Below are 16369 nucleotides of genomic sequence, written 5' to 3'. Positions count from 1 at the left end.
TCCTGCACTGGAAGGCAGAGTCTTAACCACTGGACCACCAGGGAAGTTCCCCAAATTGTTTTAAATGTGATAGGTGGAAATGCAAAATGGTGAAGCTGCTATGGAAAACAGTATGAAGATCCCTCAAAAAATTAAAAATAGAACTACCATATTATCCAGCAATCCCACTTCTGCATCTTTATCCAAAAGAATTGAAATCAGGATTTCAAAGAGATTATTAGCACTCTCACGTTCATTACAGTATAGTCAAGATGTGAAATGACTTAAATGTCTTTTGACAGATGAAAAGATAAGCAAATATGTGGTATATACATAGGAATAATATTCAGCCTTAAAAAAGAAGGAAATTCTGCAATATGCAACGACATGGATGAATCTTGAAGACATTATGCTAAATGAAATAAGCCAGTAACAGAAAAATAAATATTGCATAATTCCACTTACATGAGGTATGTAAAATAGTCCAATTCATAGAAATAGGAGAGTAGATTGGTGATTTCCAGAGCCTAGTGAGAGGGAGAAGAGAGGAGTTAATTATCAACGGGTATAAAGCTTAATTTAAGCAAGATGAGTAAGTTTTAAATATCTGCTTTACAGCGTTGGACTTATAGTCAACAAGAATGTTTCATACACTGAAACATTTAAGAAGGAACTCTCATGTTCAATGGTCTCACCACAATAAAATAAAACAATTTAAATGGTGATAGAAATCGTTTGAAAACAAATACATCTCCTATTTCACTCTAAAATCACATATGACAGCTTTCTGCATATAAATACAATGTTTCCTTACTGTCAATTTACAGTCAATATCATTATTGCTTTTATTGGTACATGTTATTAGCATTATAGTAATTTACTTTTATTGTCTGGAAAGAATGTACTCATATTGCAGAATCAGCAGAGAAGTCAAATCCCTGCCTTATGCATTTGAATGTTTAACTTGACAAAGAAAGACAAACTTTAAGAGAGCAAAGAAACTTTTTTCTAGGAAATGAGGTTGCTAGCTATGCAGTAAAGATAGCCATTCATAAAATGTCTGAAGAAGTTCTTCCAGACAAATTCAAGCTGAAGTTTTATTATTGTGTTATGAGAATTATATTTCAAATCAAGTGCTTTTTCAGTCACTTCATGTCTTGAAAAATATGAAATAATTTGCAATTGTCACAGTTATTCATATCACAAATTTTTTACAAGCAGTAATTTTTTTAGGTTAGCAAGACACTAGAATTACAATAAACTTATATGTGGGAAAACATAGCAGTTTAATAAGCCTATGCTGGGAAAATTGCACCTTAAAATATTCATGCACACTTTTAACCTTTCAGTATATATGAACTCTGAAGTTAGTTGAATACTTCGGGGATTTTAACTCATGCTATATTGTGATAAAATTCTTTTCTTAAATCTAAGAGATTCTAGTCAAATAAAAAGATAGAGAATTGTAGACTAAAAGGACCTTTGTGACTTTCATCAACTCCAAGTTTCTTTACTTCTCCAAGTTTCTTCATTTATAAACTAGGGATAATAATGCTTATATGAATATTGATCTTATGCTAAAATATAATGTAGATATGAAAACAAGTTTAAGTGCAACAGTTTGCTCATAAGCTGCCTATTGTAATTCCTCTGTAGAGACATGTATTAAGAATCAATGTGGAAAAGTTCTAAAACTACATCAAATATGTGGTTGACATACAGATAGACTGTCACTTATATCTAATGCCAGGCACTTTATTAGATTCTAAGGATATAAATATGAAAATTATACAATCATTTGCCTTCAAGGAGCTCACAGTCAGGTAGGGAGGACAAACCATATACAACTTCCTACAATGGATTAAGAACTATATTAATATTAGCAAAAAGTGCTATGAGAGCATATAAATGGAAGGTTACTTCTGATTACAATATCAGACACAGGGTGACTGAGATGGTGTCCTTGAAGCTATGTTTCATAGGATAAATTGAATTTTTCTAATGGAGAATGAGGACATTTGATGCATAAGAAGGACCTTGAGTAAAGGTATAAAGACAATTTAAGAGAGATGGTGTGTGTGGGATGAGAATGGATATGTGAATGATGGGATTTGATATTGGATGTGCAAAGGCATATGAACTCCAATCTCTGCAACAATCATGAAGAAAGCTGATTTTGTCTCATACCATGTAATTTGTTAATGTGATTGCTATAGTTCTTTAATATGTCAAAGTAAAAAGAAGACTTTTTTTTAATGGCTCATAAATTCACTACCCAGATAACATTTCTGAAACTAAAAATATAATAGTACTGCAATGAATATTATTTTATCTTTATTGGGGAACTTTGTGTTTTTATCACACAGAAAACAAGGAAGAATATACTTTTTGAAACAAAGTATTACACTTTAAACAGAACATTTTTTTTAAGAAAAGAAAGCACACAATTAAGTGTGTGCCATAGAAACAAAGAAAAAACTCTGATAGAATTGATTTGTAGAGAGAGACACTCAAGACAAGGCAATTAATTCAGGAGAGATGAATTACAGCCACAGCTGTGTGAATGAATAGTTGGAAGTATATTTAATTAATGTTTAAATAGAGAATACATTGGCTAGAGTAAATAGGTGAATGGGAGTGACTAGCAAATGTAGAAAGAAATAATCAATAAATTTTCTTAGTTTAAGTAGAGTGATTAAACATTATAGGATAGAATTTGGATAAAAGAAAAGGCTTGGGAGTAACATAATAACTTATTTTTGGGCACATTCAATTCAAGTGCCACGTAAACTTTCAGATTGAGTTGTTTAGCAAGTAATTAGAAACTATATTATTCATAATATTTTTAAGCGTTTTCTGTTTATAAAAGTAAGAATATCTGAAAGGTATTGGATCAGCCATCTCTTTGTAACAACCTGCTCCAAAACTTAATGTCTTGTTATACTAAGTATTTATTATTACTCAGCAGTTTATGAGTCAACTAGGTAGTTTTACTGATCTTAACCAGGCTCAGTTGATATTAGTTGAGTTTACTCATGTATTTTTGGAAATCACGGTTTTCTAGGATGATCTCCTTCACATGCCTGGCATTTAGCTGGCTGTCCACAGAGGTGACTGGGATGATTTAGCTCATCAGGCTAGCCTGTATTTGTTCTCATGGTAGCCGAGCAGAATTCCAGGAAAGTAAATACAGGTATGAAAGTTCCCTTGAAACTTAACCTTAGATCTGGCAAACTACTTCTGCCATATTCTATTAGATAAAAAAGGTCACAAATCCAGCCCAAATTCAAGAAATGAGAACATGGGTTCTACCTCTTGATAGGAAAACCTTCAAAGGCACATTGCAAAGTGTGTGGTATAGAGAAGGATGGAGAATTAGGACCATGTTTTTAAATCAATGAACCTGTTATCAAATGTGTATTTAAGTATATAGTTACTTAGTGTTAAAAAACAATCTAGTAGATAATCTTCCATTTAAGAAAAAAATCCCTAACAAATGAATCATATACGTTAACCTCTCAGAGTACAGAAAGCTTGCTTAAAAGCCACATATAATTATTTTATCAGAGCCATGTGATAAAGCAATTATGTAATTATACATTAATTACTCAACAGAGAAAATGATTTGCGTTTGTGTTTAAAATTCAGAATTGTTCACCTGTTCTTTTTAAATAATCTTTTAACTAAAAGAGAGCTAAAGTTCAATAGTACTTCAAATGGTGTCACTGTTTATCCTTAATTTTAACTAGTGTAAAATGACAAGAGATTTATCCAGTGCCATTAGTGAATACAGAAGGTAAATAATTAAGAATGCGCCAAAGAAATTTCTTAAATGTGGGGAGCACCATACTTCCAACAATTAGATGTGTTTAGAGAGGGCACAGACAGCGTACTAAACAAACACAAGGTTAAACAAAAAAACACACAAGCAAATTACCAACAATGAGTAAATCCAGAAACAAACATTCCATACAATTCCAAGTGTGAGGAACGTGACTATACATGCAATAGACCAAATGGGCTACTTTTGAGTGAAAGTGGACTGGTAATTAGAGTGAAAGGGGCAGAGAGACAGAGGCAGACACTGGAAATCTTTCAGGTAAACTGGAACATACAGTTAGCTCAATAATGAACTACTCTGTAAGCAAGTGTCAGTTTCTTACTCAGAAACTAAGAAGTATACTTGTGAATTTACTTATCCAGAGCTAATTGTTTCACCTTTTTGTTCCTCATTTAAATCTAAGTGTTAATCTGATGGTTTTCTGTGTATTGTCTGACATCTTTTCTTTCTTTTACACTCCAAAGGTCATACCCCCCCCACTCCCCAACCCATCCTACCTTATAGTGTCCAATATTTAAGACGACTGAAAGAAAATTCTCTTTTCTGAAACATAGTGGAAGAACTGCTTTTTGGGGTAATCTTAAAGAGTTTAGATGAAAGACGCTCAGGAGAAGAGAAGGGAAAATGGTGGAGTGACAACTCAAAAAATAAAGGACAAAGTAGAAGTTAGAAAGAGGGCTTAGGAAGAGAGCAAAAGGAACAGTAAAGAATACTGCCGTTTACATTGCCTTTGCTGATTTGATGTCTGTGGACAAACTGCTGCACTCTGGACAGGCAAGCCCTGCTGAAGAGCATTTAGGGACTTCAGACACCCTGTCTCAAGGATCAAGAACCTGCAGGAACTGAATAGAACGCTTGAGCAAAGTTCTCCTTTGCTGGGGCACAAAAACTGTGAGGATGGTGATGGTCATTGGTGAGAGTCTGGACAGAGATGGAGGACCTGGGTCTTTTTTGATGAAAGAGGCTCGGGCACATAGTAAAGTAGAGGGTTGCAATCTGTTGAAATACTGGCCAACCATAAGGGATGCTACTAGGTCTCCAGACCTGATTTGGCTCTTCCTTGGCCTTGAAGTTTCAGAGAGGTGAGCTCTTTAGTTTCGCAGAGTAGATTGGACTCAAGATGCTGACTAATGCTTAGAAAGCGGAATGATTATTGCAAAATAATCAGGAACAACATAACAGATTGGATCTTAGCAAACTCAGAACTACAAAGTGAATTAGCTATGAGATTTGAATGTACAGTTCTTGCAGTTCTAAAAGCTGAGTTATTTGCTTGGTGCTTTGTGACCGCCTGGAGGGGTGGGATAGGGAGGGTGGGAGGGAGGGAGACGCAAGAGGGAAGAGATATGGGAACATATGTATATGTATAACTGATTCACTTTGTTATAAAGCGGAAACTAACACACCATTGTAAAGCAATTATACCCCAATAAAGATGTTAAAAAAAATAAAAGCTGAGTTATTCCTCTCCATAATGATGCACCTGTAAAGAGATCTGTACAAAGAATTTGTAGAAACCTTAGAAGATGCTCTCTGTTTAGAGTAATGCTTGAGGAAAATATGTGATTCTTGCTTTGCTTTTAAGATGGACAACACTCCTTATGTGCCCCTTCTGATTGATATAGTTTTCTTTAAATTGTTAATATATTCAATTAGAAAACAAGTTTGCTAGCCTCAGGCCCAATCTTTCCATGACTTTTAGTATTTGTCCACTCCACACACTATATGTTGATTGCATGGTTTGATTTTCAGAAAATCATCTTACTTTCCTGTTGCTAATTTCCTGGGGTGGGGTAGCGGGAACACTTCACTGTCAACCTCATACTTAGCCTATACCCACAAGCAATTGTGAGCTATATTCTCACAGAAGTAGCTTAAGTGGAAATAAGAGCTAGTTAATATACCCTCTACCATCATCTTTCCTTGTCCATTCTCTATTACTACATGAGGGAAAAACTGGGGAATGGGACAAAAATACATTAAAAGGAGCCCAAGTAAACCTACCTATGTCTAAGGAACTACTTTGAGAAATGATGAGAAAAGGAGCTGAAGATGGTGAGGTCCTTTTATGAATTAAAATTTAAAAATACCCTGTGATATGTAAGCTGATTTGGCAGGGGTTTTCCCTTTACTTTGTTTACTATCCCCACTGCCTGAATATTTGCTAGAAAGTGCTCAATAAATGTTTATGGAAATGAGTATTAATCAATTAATAGAATACTGTCTTAGATTCTAAGCATCACATTTTAGTTGGAATAAAAGTAACTTGGAACATATCAGAAGATTAATGCTCAAGAGATGTAGAAGACTGGAAGATCTGTTTAAAGAAGGCATGTGTATTTAGCTGAGAGAAAGAGAATACTAGGCACAGAGCAAAATAAACACTGTCTTAAAATATTCATAAAGCCAATCAATAAGTGAGATATAGGCAGACTCATTCTGTTACCCTGGGGATGATAAGTAGCAGTTATAGGAGATTTCAGATTTTCATAAGCAAGAACTAATTTGTACCCATGTATCAGTTTCTATTGATGGGTAGTATTTTACCACAATCACATGAACTTGTGGCTTTCTTTTAGGCCTGTCTTCAAAATTCTACATGTAAGGTTTGATTTATTTAGCCATTAAATTCTTTTTCATTATTAAGTGTTGAGCATATTTCCCTGTTGTCGTTCATGATTACATGCCTGTTTCTAGGGTGAGAAATTGGATTCCTTTTGTTTCAATATTAAAAACCACTAAGAAAATATGTGTAGGAAGATTAAGTATAAGGATATTAATAATAGTTAATACCTTTACACTACCTTCATCAGAGAAGTTCAATTATATCTCTAGAGTTTTCCAAGAGATCCAAATATTCTTTTTCTTAGCTTAAAAATATTATTTGATTAGCCATTATCTGGGATGTGAAAACATTACACTAATCAATAATAGAATTGGGTTCAAATTTAATAGCAAATAAATTCAGATAACAATGGAATTTGGGAGATAGCACTAAAAGTTATGAGCATCTAGCGAGGCTACGTGTCCTGTGTACTTGAATGTGGAAGGGTGTGGTTGATTTAAAGAAGCTGAGCAGGCAAAAATACAGAGTTCTCCAACAGTCATAGATGTAAGTGGTACATTGCTCAGAAGTAATCGGTGGTTCATTAAAAGATTATCCCTGATTTTCCTGTTGTATCTAAAACATTTTAACAAAATTTATATTCACATTCACTTTTGAAGAATATACCTATTATGTAAGATGAGATGCAATTAATTTAGAAATAGACAATTTTTATTTTAGAAAACACACACACACACAGCTGTCTCAGAACCTATACTTAAAGGTTAGATACTCAAATCCTGGTGCTTTAGATACTCAAATTTTAGTCCTTTAGATATTATATTTTCCATTAAATTTCAATAAAGAATTGCTTATACTTGCCTTTCACTTCTTCACCTCCTGCTCCCACTTCACCCACCTCAATCTGCCTTCCATTCCCATCATTTAAATAAAAAGGTTTCTCTTAGATTACTGATAGATATATCTGTGCCCGTTAAGTCCAAATTCTTACTTTTCATCGCTCATCTTACCTGACTTCTGTTGACCATTACTTTCTTGATGAAAACCTCCTTCACTTCAATAGCCTTATTTACTGATTTTTGCAGTTTCATACCCTCTCCCTGGACATTAAATATTGGTTTTTCACATCTTAGACTTTGGTCCACTGGAATCCTCCTGGAAAATCTGATACCAGGCAATCTTGTCCAAATCCATGCTTTTAGTTATCATGACAAATATATCTCTAACACCAGAATGTATGTCCACTTGCCTATGTAATGTTTTTCTTTGGCTGTCTTAAAGGCATTTCAAACTCAACCTGTCTAAAATTTAATCTGTGATCTTTCCTTTCATTCTCTTCTGTTCTAGCAGTCTCTAAGTTGACAAGTGTACCATTAGCCATTCAGTCACACACAAACACACATTCAAACCAGAAATCTACGTGTCATCTTTGACATCTTCTTTCTCCCCATCACGAAGTTCTGTCATTTTTCCCATTAAACCTATTTTGAATGTTTTATTCTCTCCATCTCCTTCACCACCACCTTAGTCCAAGATACCATCATATCTTTGCTGGACTATGGCTGTAGCCTCTGTATTTGCATTCACATTAGTCCCTGTATTCTCTGTTACAGCCTCAGTTAAAAAACAAAAACAAAAACCCAACAACAACAGCAATCCAGTTGTGCTGATTTTTTCTGTCTTATTTAAAGCATTCCAATCACTTCCCAATGCTCTTGGGATAAATGCAAGACCCTGCAATGTTGCCTGTAGAAAGAACCCTGCCTATTTCTTCAGTCTCACTACACACTCCTCTTTCCCTTGTCATCTCCACTTGATTCACACTGGTCTCCACTCATTTCTGCATTCAAATGCCTCTTCCCACCACAGGGCTTTGGATAGCATTATCTTCTCCTCTTGAAACCCTCTACCTTTGTCCATCCACCCTTCTAGCAGCTCATGCTCACTCCTCCCTAGGTTACTTCCTCAGTAAAACTCTCCCTGAATTGACTGCTCTGACAATGAGTTTCCTCCAGATGTAAGCTTTTTTAGCCCCATACACCTCTCCTTAGAAGTATTCCTTAGTACCATTTATCACAGTTATAATTTCACATTTGTACGAGAGTCTCTGATTTACCTGTCTCTGCCAATCCATGATAAGCTTCACGAGGACAGGGACATTCTCTCCTTTGGTTTAACATTTTATTTCTAGCACCTATGTGGTGTTGAATGAATGGTTTATGTTACCTAGAGAAATCATTCACTGTCACATGAGTATGGATTTTATAATTTTTTTTTTTTGTCTTGGTACCAAAAGTGAGGCTTTGAGGAAATGGACTAGGGAAAAAGCTGGGGGATCCTGAACCTGAACAAGTGTCCTTAGAGCACTTTGGCAGCTGCTGTGTTATAGGGAAAATTGTAGTTGTTGTAGCATGTGTTTGCAGGGAAGTAAGTAATAATTCAATTGAATGTAATATACATTTTAAAAAAGATAACAGAGCTTTATCTATATCAGCTCTGTACTGAACAGTATAAATATAATAAAAATGTAAAAAACAAATAAAACCTCTGTCTTATAAATCTGAGAAACTTATTAAAACATATTGGAAATAAGACAGAAGTAAGCTAATAAACATTATTTTTATTTGATTTTCATAGAGTGTTTACTATGCATATGCATTGTAATAAATCTTCAAAATATCTCAATGCTCATAAATCTGATAGAAGAAAGATATTCATATATTGATCTTAGAGCAAAGAAAACTGAGGCTTCAAAATGTTGTGGATTATATCCTCATCCACACAGCTAGTAAGTGACACTGTTTATAATATACTTCAAGTCTTTAAAATCAATGAATTCATGCTTAAAACCAGTTTTTGTCAAATTTCAGTAATATGTGGACTTTCATTAAAAAATCAAAATATTTCTGAAATTTTGTGTAGAATTAAATTAGTATCATGACAACATTCCTTAAACATATAAATAACTATGAAATTCTTTTACTTGTAGATTTCTAGAACTGCAAAAATAAAACAATACTTGGTTTTACAAATTTTACAAATCAAATAAAACAAAAATTCAAATTAACATCATTATTATTGTGACACATTTTTGTTTATAAAATAAAATTAATAAAATGTGAATTCTGTATTAATGGTTATATTCCAGGCTCTGTATTAATCTTCATATGTTAAATTTTGCTTCAATGACAACAAACCCCGAATCTCAGTGGCTTAACAAATAAAGTTCTATTATATGCTATATGTCAGGTGACTCACTAGGGTAGGTATCACCATTTAAATTTAGGATTTCCATGCTTGGTACCAAGGCAGAGAAATAATTGGAGTGATATACAGAATGATTTTTACTGCCTCAGCTTGAGTATTGATTACAACTAGTCATGTGGCTCCCTGTAACTGTAAGAGGGCTGGGAATTGTGGGTTATTATGTATCTAAGAACAACATTACAATATTGATGAACACAATTAATGACTATCACAATTCCAAAACTGAACTCTTGTGCTCCAAAAATGATTTCAAATTATGAGTTATGTTGACCTAAAACACATAGACTGCCAAATCTTTCACCAGCAAGATGGGTTTATTTGGGATCAGCAGAGAATTACAATTTGGAGTCTGTAACCATGATGAGCCACGTGCAAATTTCCATGTATCAAGGGAAAGAAATAGCTTTTATAGAGGAAAAAAGGAAGTTGAAAGAGCTCATGGCTTTCATTTGTTGAGTCCTTGCCATGAATAAGAGGAGTCTTCATCCTGTTGGGGTCTTCTATCCTCAAAGGGCAAGAGAAGTCCCCCTTGTAGTTTCCCAAGTCTATTTCATTGAGGTTTCTGTTTATTACATTTTTACAGTTACCATGCACAAGAAAAACAAGTTTAGTAACGTTACTAGTAAATTATTAAACATAAATGCAAGAGTAGACATAGATGATTGTTATCATTTTTACATTAGAACTATAAACAGTAAGATGGGCTTCTCAATATATTGAAAGTTAAATAATAAATGCCATTTGTATAGGTGCTCTCTTGGCCCCAACAGAGTTGTAAATACAAACATAAGTGTAAGCCATGAACACTTAGATAATAATTGGTTAGAAGGTGGTCAATGAGATGATTCAGAATGAGAATTTTTTTATTGTCATCAAAATAAGAATTCAAAATAAAATTGTATCAACAAGTCATGGCCACTTGTGAGAATATATTGCCAGCCCCACAGTTTGAAAAACAATGCATACAGCTATTGTGTCTGTAGAGCTATATGGCAATATGAGTGAAAAAATCAGTAAAGTGTTCAAGAACAAGATCATTGTGGACTGGAGTGGACTGAAAGTATTCATAGGCAAGGAGGATTTGAGCTCAGCCTTGAAAAAATGATAGAACTTAAGCATAAAAGAGAAGAGAACTGGATTCTCAGCAGGTTGAACACCATAAATAGGAGAAGGGGGAGAGCAAGTTTTGTTCATGGGTGGAGAAGGTGAACTTATTTGGGATAAAATGTTTGTTTTGAAGAGTATTTTGAATTTTCTTTTATGTATAATGAGAAGCTAAAGCAAAATTCTGAGTGAAAAGCTATGCCTCATTGAAAATGGCATTTTTGAACAAATAATGTAATTTTTCAGTGACTGGTGGTTAAGACACTGTGAATCATGGTTACCATGTATTATGTACACATGATGTGCAGGGTAATAAATCAGGCACTTTAGACAAAATATCTAATTTCATGATAACCTGAACACTGAAAGTTAGACAATCCTATCCTTGCTTTAGAGATACCAGAAAAGAATTCCAGAAGTGTTGGGTTACTTTATTTACAATAATAGTATGCACCCTGAAACAGGGATTTTAATCCACTTTGACACCAAAATTCAAGTTCTTTGTACTACATCAAGCTAAGTGAAGAGGGCCACATATTTCTGGCCCTCTGTTGAGCAAATTGTATTTATTAATAAATTAGTAGTCATCCTTACTGAGGTAGATAATTTTTTGTTTCTTTCAAAGGACTAGATATATAACGTTTGCAAGTGATCAACATTGTTACCAATAAAGTATGACTTTTGTGACTATCAACAGGAAAGTAATCTAGATAAGTTGGAAATATTTCTATTATCATGAGACATGAACATCTGCTGTAAGTTTGAGATTTTATGGGGTCACATGCTATTTTTATCAGATTTGGGAAATTTATGATAGGAATAAAAATAAAATATGTTGATTTCATAATGCATTTGTTATCACACTTTTTGCATTTTCCTAGAAATAAATCAGTAAATGGTTGTAGTCTCAATGAGATAAAGGTCAGTGTATAAACGCTTGTGTAACTGGGTTCCCAAACCAAAGATTTAGGGCAGTTAAAATACTCAGTTTTCCCTTGTTCTTTTTTTATTAGGTTCTCTGAGATACTGTAGCAGCTATGGAAAACTTCCAAAGGCATGAAAAAGACCTCAGATTTTGGTGGTAGATAACAGGAACAATCAACAGGGAAATACCAGTTACCATCAAGGAGACTTCAGCAAGAGACTGGGAAAAAGCAGAAATCATCCTTAGGGAAGTGGAATCAACATCCAAGTTCAATAGACTAAGTCATCACAGAACCTTGATTGAAATGTGGGACATACAGAAAGTATTGGCAAGTAAAGGGAAAAAGAAAAAAAAACAAACAACCAAGAACTTCAGAGTGGGACACTAGAGGTAGAACCAGAGAAGGGAACATTTCTGGGGTTGTTTCTCCTTGTAATTGGCGGGGAATGTATTGGTATGTTATGGGAGGTTATGGATAGAATGTGTAGCTTGGTCATTTTCTCCCTTGAAATTAGATGTCGGAATATCAGAATGTTCTCCTATACGAATCTGGGTGAATCTCATGTTACTGGTTCTTATTAGATACTTAGTAATTACACATTCAACAGATAAAGGATAAAAAAGAAAGAATGAATAAACAAATAGCTAGTGAATTCCATTGTTCAAAAAGGGCTGCAGCATCATAGTTTCCTGTCCTTCCTTGAATTTACTGAGAACTTACTTAGTGGAGGAAACATACCTCCAGAGAGATACCATTGTATGTTCATACAGTGCCTGGCCCTCTGTATAGACTGGCATCAAAAATGTGGATCATTCAAATATTTTGTTGATTATTCACTAAATGCAGACCATTAGGCCTTGAAGCCTGCTCATCCTTCTCACTGTTTTAAAAATAAATCTTTGAATAGCCATTGTAACCCACAAAGTTCTTGTAATAGAGAAGACCAAATCTGACTCCATATTGGATCTGTTTCTTTCACTTTAAACTTTGTATTCTTTTGCTTTTGCTACAAATTATTTACTAAAGGGATGTTGCCTGTAGCTTAGAGTATATATAATGGCCCATTTCCCAGGACCCTGTCTTCCATGCCTGAATGTTAAGCTAAAATACCTTTGTTTAAGCTCAAAGGAAACATCCTGACCAGGCTCACTGGTGAATGGCTGCAGGAAAGAACAAATTAACAAATTTAGCCTGAACCAGGAAATATTGGCAACAACTTATCACCTTTTTTTACTTTACCTCCTCACCTCCCCCTCTTTATTCCATAAAATAAACTAGCTTCTAAACCTGGGCAAGATAGTTCTTTGGGACACTAGTCCACCACCTTCTTGGTCTGCTGGCCTTCTGAATAAAGTCACTATTCCTTGCCCCAACAACTCATCTCTCCATATATTGGCCTGTCGTGCAGCCATCTGTATGAGCTTGGACTCAGTAACTGTCTGGGCCTTGTCTAATTCTCTAGCATCAACTGATGGAGCTCTTAACCAGTGCTTCTGCATTCCTGCCAGCCTGGCTCTTTCTAAGGCACCTGATAGAGAATTCTCTGAGAGGCAGCATGGCATAGCAGTTAAAAGCAGAAAACCTGAAGTCAGAGTGCTGCAGTTAGAACTCTCTTTCTACATATACTGACTAGATAAGTTTCTGATCCTCATTGTGCCTCATTTTTCTCATCTTTAAAATGGAGCTAATAATAGTACCTTCCTCAATGTTTCATTATAAAAATTAAATAAATTAACTGTAAAGTGGTCAGAACAGTATCTGGTCTTTATCACAAGCTTACTAATATGAAACTAATTGAAACTACATATATTTCCATTAAATATAGTAAAATAAAACACAAAGAAATAGGGCACTTAGCCCAGCTTGAAAGTTTTGGACAGACTACCAATAAGTAGTGACAACAGAAAGTCATGGAGTTAGAGAGGTAGTGACAGAAAACTGGAATGCAAGGTGAAAAAAAGATTATCCTGTTTTACTGGGTTGACATATGGGATAGACTTGAGAATGTTTATAGAGGAATGGAAAGACACAGGAGCAAGAGCAAACAGGAAGAAAAGGGAAGTAAACTCCAGAGAAGGTAGCAGAGGATGAGATCAATGCCATAGGTGGAATAATTGGCCTTAGACAGAAGTAGGGACAGATAATAGCTATGAGTTGTTCTGCACCCCATTATCTTTAACTCACATTTCTGCTTGGAAACCATGAGCTGGGTGTCACAAAAGCCTTTCTTATTGAAAGACACCCTGTATCACTGATTTTCACAAATTTTCTCTACATTGTATGCTGTTAACTTGATGTTTAATCCATACACCTGCTGTTTTGTGTGCTTAGAATGCCTCTTCCCTTAAATTTCATTTCTCCCATACAGATTTCTCAATCAAGTGACTGTTTAGCCACTGAAACAATTTCTAACTCCAAGAAACTTCTTTGGCATTTCCAGAAACATAGAAAACAAAATTAAGTGGGCATTTGCTTACATTATTGTTTTCCCCTCAGTGAAAACTCATCGCTTGGTCTCCATTGCTTGCCAATAATTGCTTCATGGAGCGAAAATACAAACAGGGCAGTGACTACATCCATTTAATCTACTTCTCAGAACATAGAACGTTTTCATGAAACATTTTACGAGAACTTATGTTCCATTTGATAATGATGATGACCCATGATTTTTATATAGAAAAGCTCTTAAAATTGCCTTAATAAAAGCAGGGCATAGAAAAATGGACTATTTTGTCAGACCATCTAGAAACTTCAATCTAAGAGAGGTTAGTTTGTGAAAAATCTTCTAGAATATTTGAATCTTAAATTTAAATGCCCAGCCTTCTATTTGAAATCATTCTGGATTTTTCTGTAATCTGGCTCTAGAACCAGCAACTAAACCTCTAGCAAGCATAGTTTAATCTCTTCATATATTTAAAATAACCAATGTATATGGCTACCCTCTGGGCATGCTCATGTTTTTATGATAACTCAAGCTTCACCTGAGTAAAAGAAAACTTCCAACGCATGTTTGGGTTTCCACACACACACACACACACACAAATGTGTGTATCTCTTTTGGTTATTTCCAGTAAGATGGGAAAATGAGTTTGAAAAAAACAACTTCAGGTATATTATCAACGAGAAATTTAGGAATTTAGCTATGACATTCCCATTAAGCCTACAAAAAAGAATAAGTAAAGACTTTGTGACTTTCACTGTTAGTAATCATCAAAACACTGTGAAAAATGATTTCAAGATCAAAGCAAAACATAGCAACTTCAAAGACAGAGAGAGAGCTCAGGGCTGAAAAATCATGGTCCTCATAATATCACCCCCATTAGAAGGTTGTAAGAACTCAGGTAAACAAGACTTGGATCTGAAATGGACCTAAGAACATCTACAGCGATCTACCAAGTTTCTATTCCTCATGATTTTTCACAGTTACTTTCAAGATCACTTTCTGCTCCGTTCCACAGATGAAATCTAAGTGTACTTCATGAGATCGATAAGCTATCTTTAATCTCCTGAACAGAATAAGTTGGCCACATAATTTAAATTTGCACTTTTTGAGAGGAATAATGGCTTTATTAATAATTACATCTCAAAAATAGTGTTAATTTGGTATGTCCTAGGCAAGTGGGAATACCTTACTATGGCATCCTTCCAAAAAATAGCTTTGTTTAAGATGAAATGTTGTTCCCTTAGCCCTAGATTAATAGTGATTTCTTTTGAAATCTTATCCATTTCTCAGCCAGTTTACTTTGTGTGTCCCCCATTAACCTATCCTAATAATCACAAATATAAGTGGTTTGTTGCCTTTAAGTTATGAAGACACTTCATACCAACCTCAACACACACGACACTCAACAACAACATAAATGATATCCAAATGTTAACACTACTACTGTATCAAAAATTATTGAAAAAAATCAGTGTGTCATATTTTTTAAATTATTCTATTTTCTTTTTTTGGCAACTTGCCTATGTATATCATCTTATTTACCAAACCCTTAAGACTACTATCATCAACTACAAAAAGTGTCCAATGAAGAAAAATAAATAACTATAACAATGGCTATAATTTTAGCTACTTTAACATAAAGTTATTTCAACAATGTCATAGAAATTTTGAAAAATAGAATTGCCTTCCATCTTACCATTTTACACACAGCTGTTGTATATCTTTGTTTTCTTTTTCTGTCTTTATATTTCTTTACAATTGTGTATGAATATCCATTTTTCAAACTAATATTCTAACAATTTTTCTACAGCAGAATATATATATAATTGCATTCAGAATCTATATCAAAATTTTATCTAGTTTGGATTTATTTCTGTATTGTCATCCAACCTATGTAATTGTAGTTTGAGAGTGTAAATTAAATTGGGACTGTTCCCTACTTTAATTCATCTTTTAATTAAAGGTGGATATTTAGAGTGACTCTCATTCTTCACTATGTTAACACTGAAATAAATATTTAAACACATATAGATTTTTTCAACTCTTGAAATTTTAAAATATATACCCGAATGCATGATTACTGGGCCAAATGATAAAAATGAAAAATAAGAAGAAAAAAGAGTATATGGGTTCAGAGTGTTCAAGAAAATTTAATTGTATCCTAAGTGACTTATTACAAATGCACCATATTTATATACATATATTTAACACAATTCATGCGATTCAAAAATATGCAGCTTATT

The sequence above is a fragment of the Delphinapterus leucas genome, chromosome 18, assembly GCF_059928025.1.
Source record: "Delphinapterus leucas isolate spDelLeu-1000000601 "Yukka" chromosome 18, BTC_Dleu_Yukka2, whole genome shotgun sequence".
Classification (NCBI taxonomy): Eukaryota; Metazoa; Chordata; class Mammalia; order Artiodactyla; family Monodontidae; genus Delphinapterus; species Delphinapterus leucas.
Note: the sequence above shows the minus strand (reverse complement) of the source record.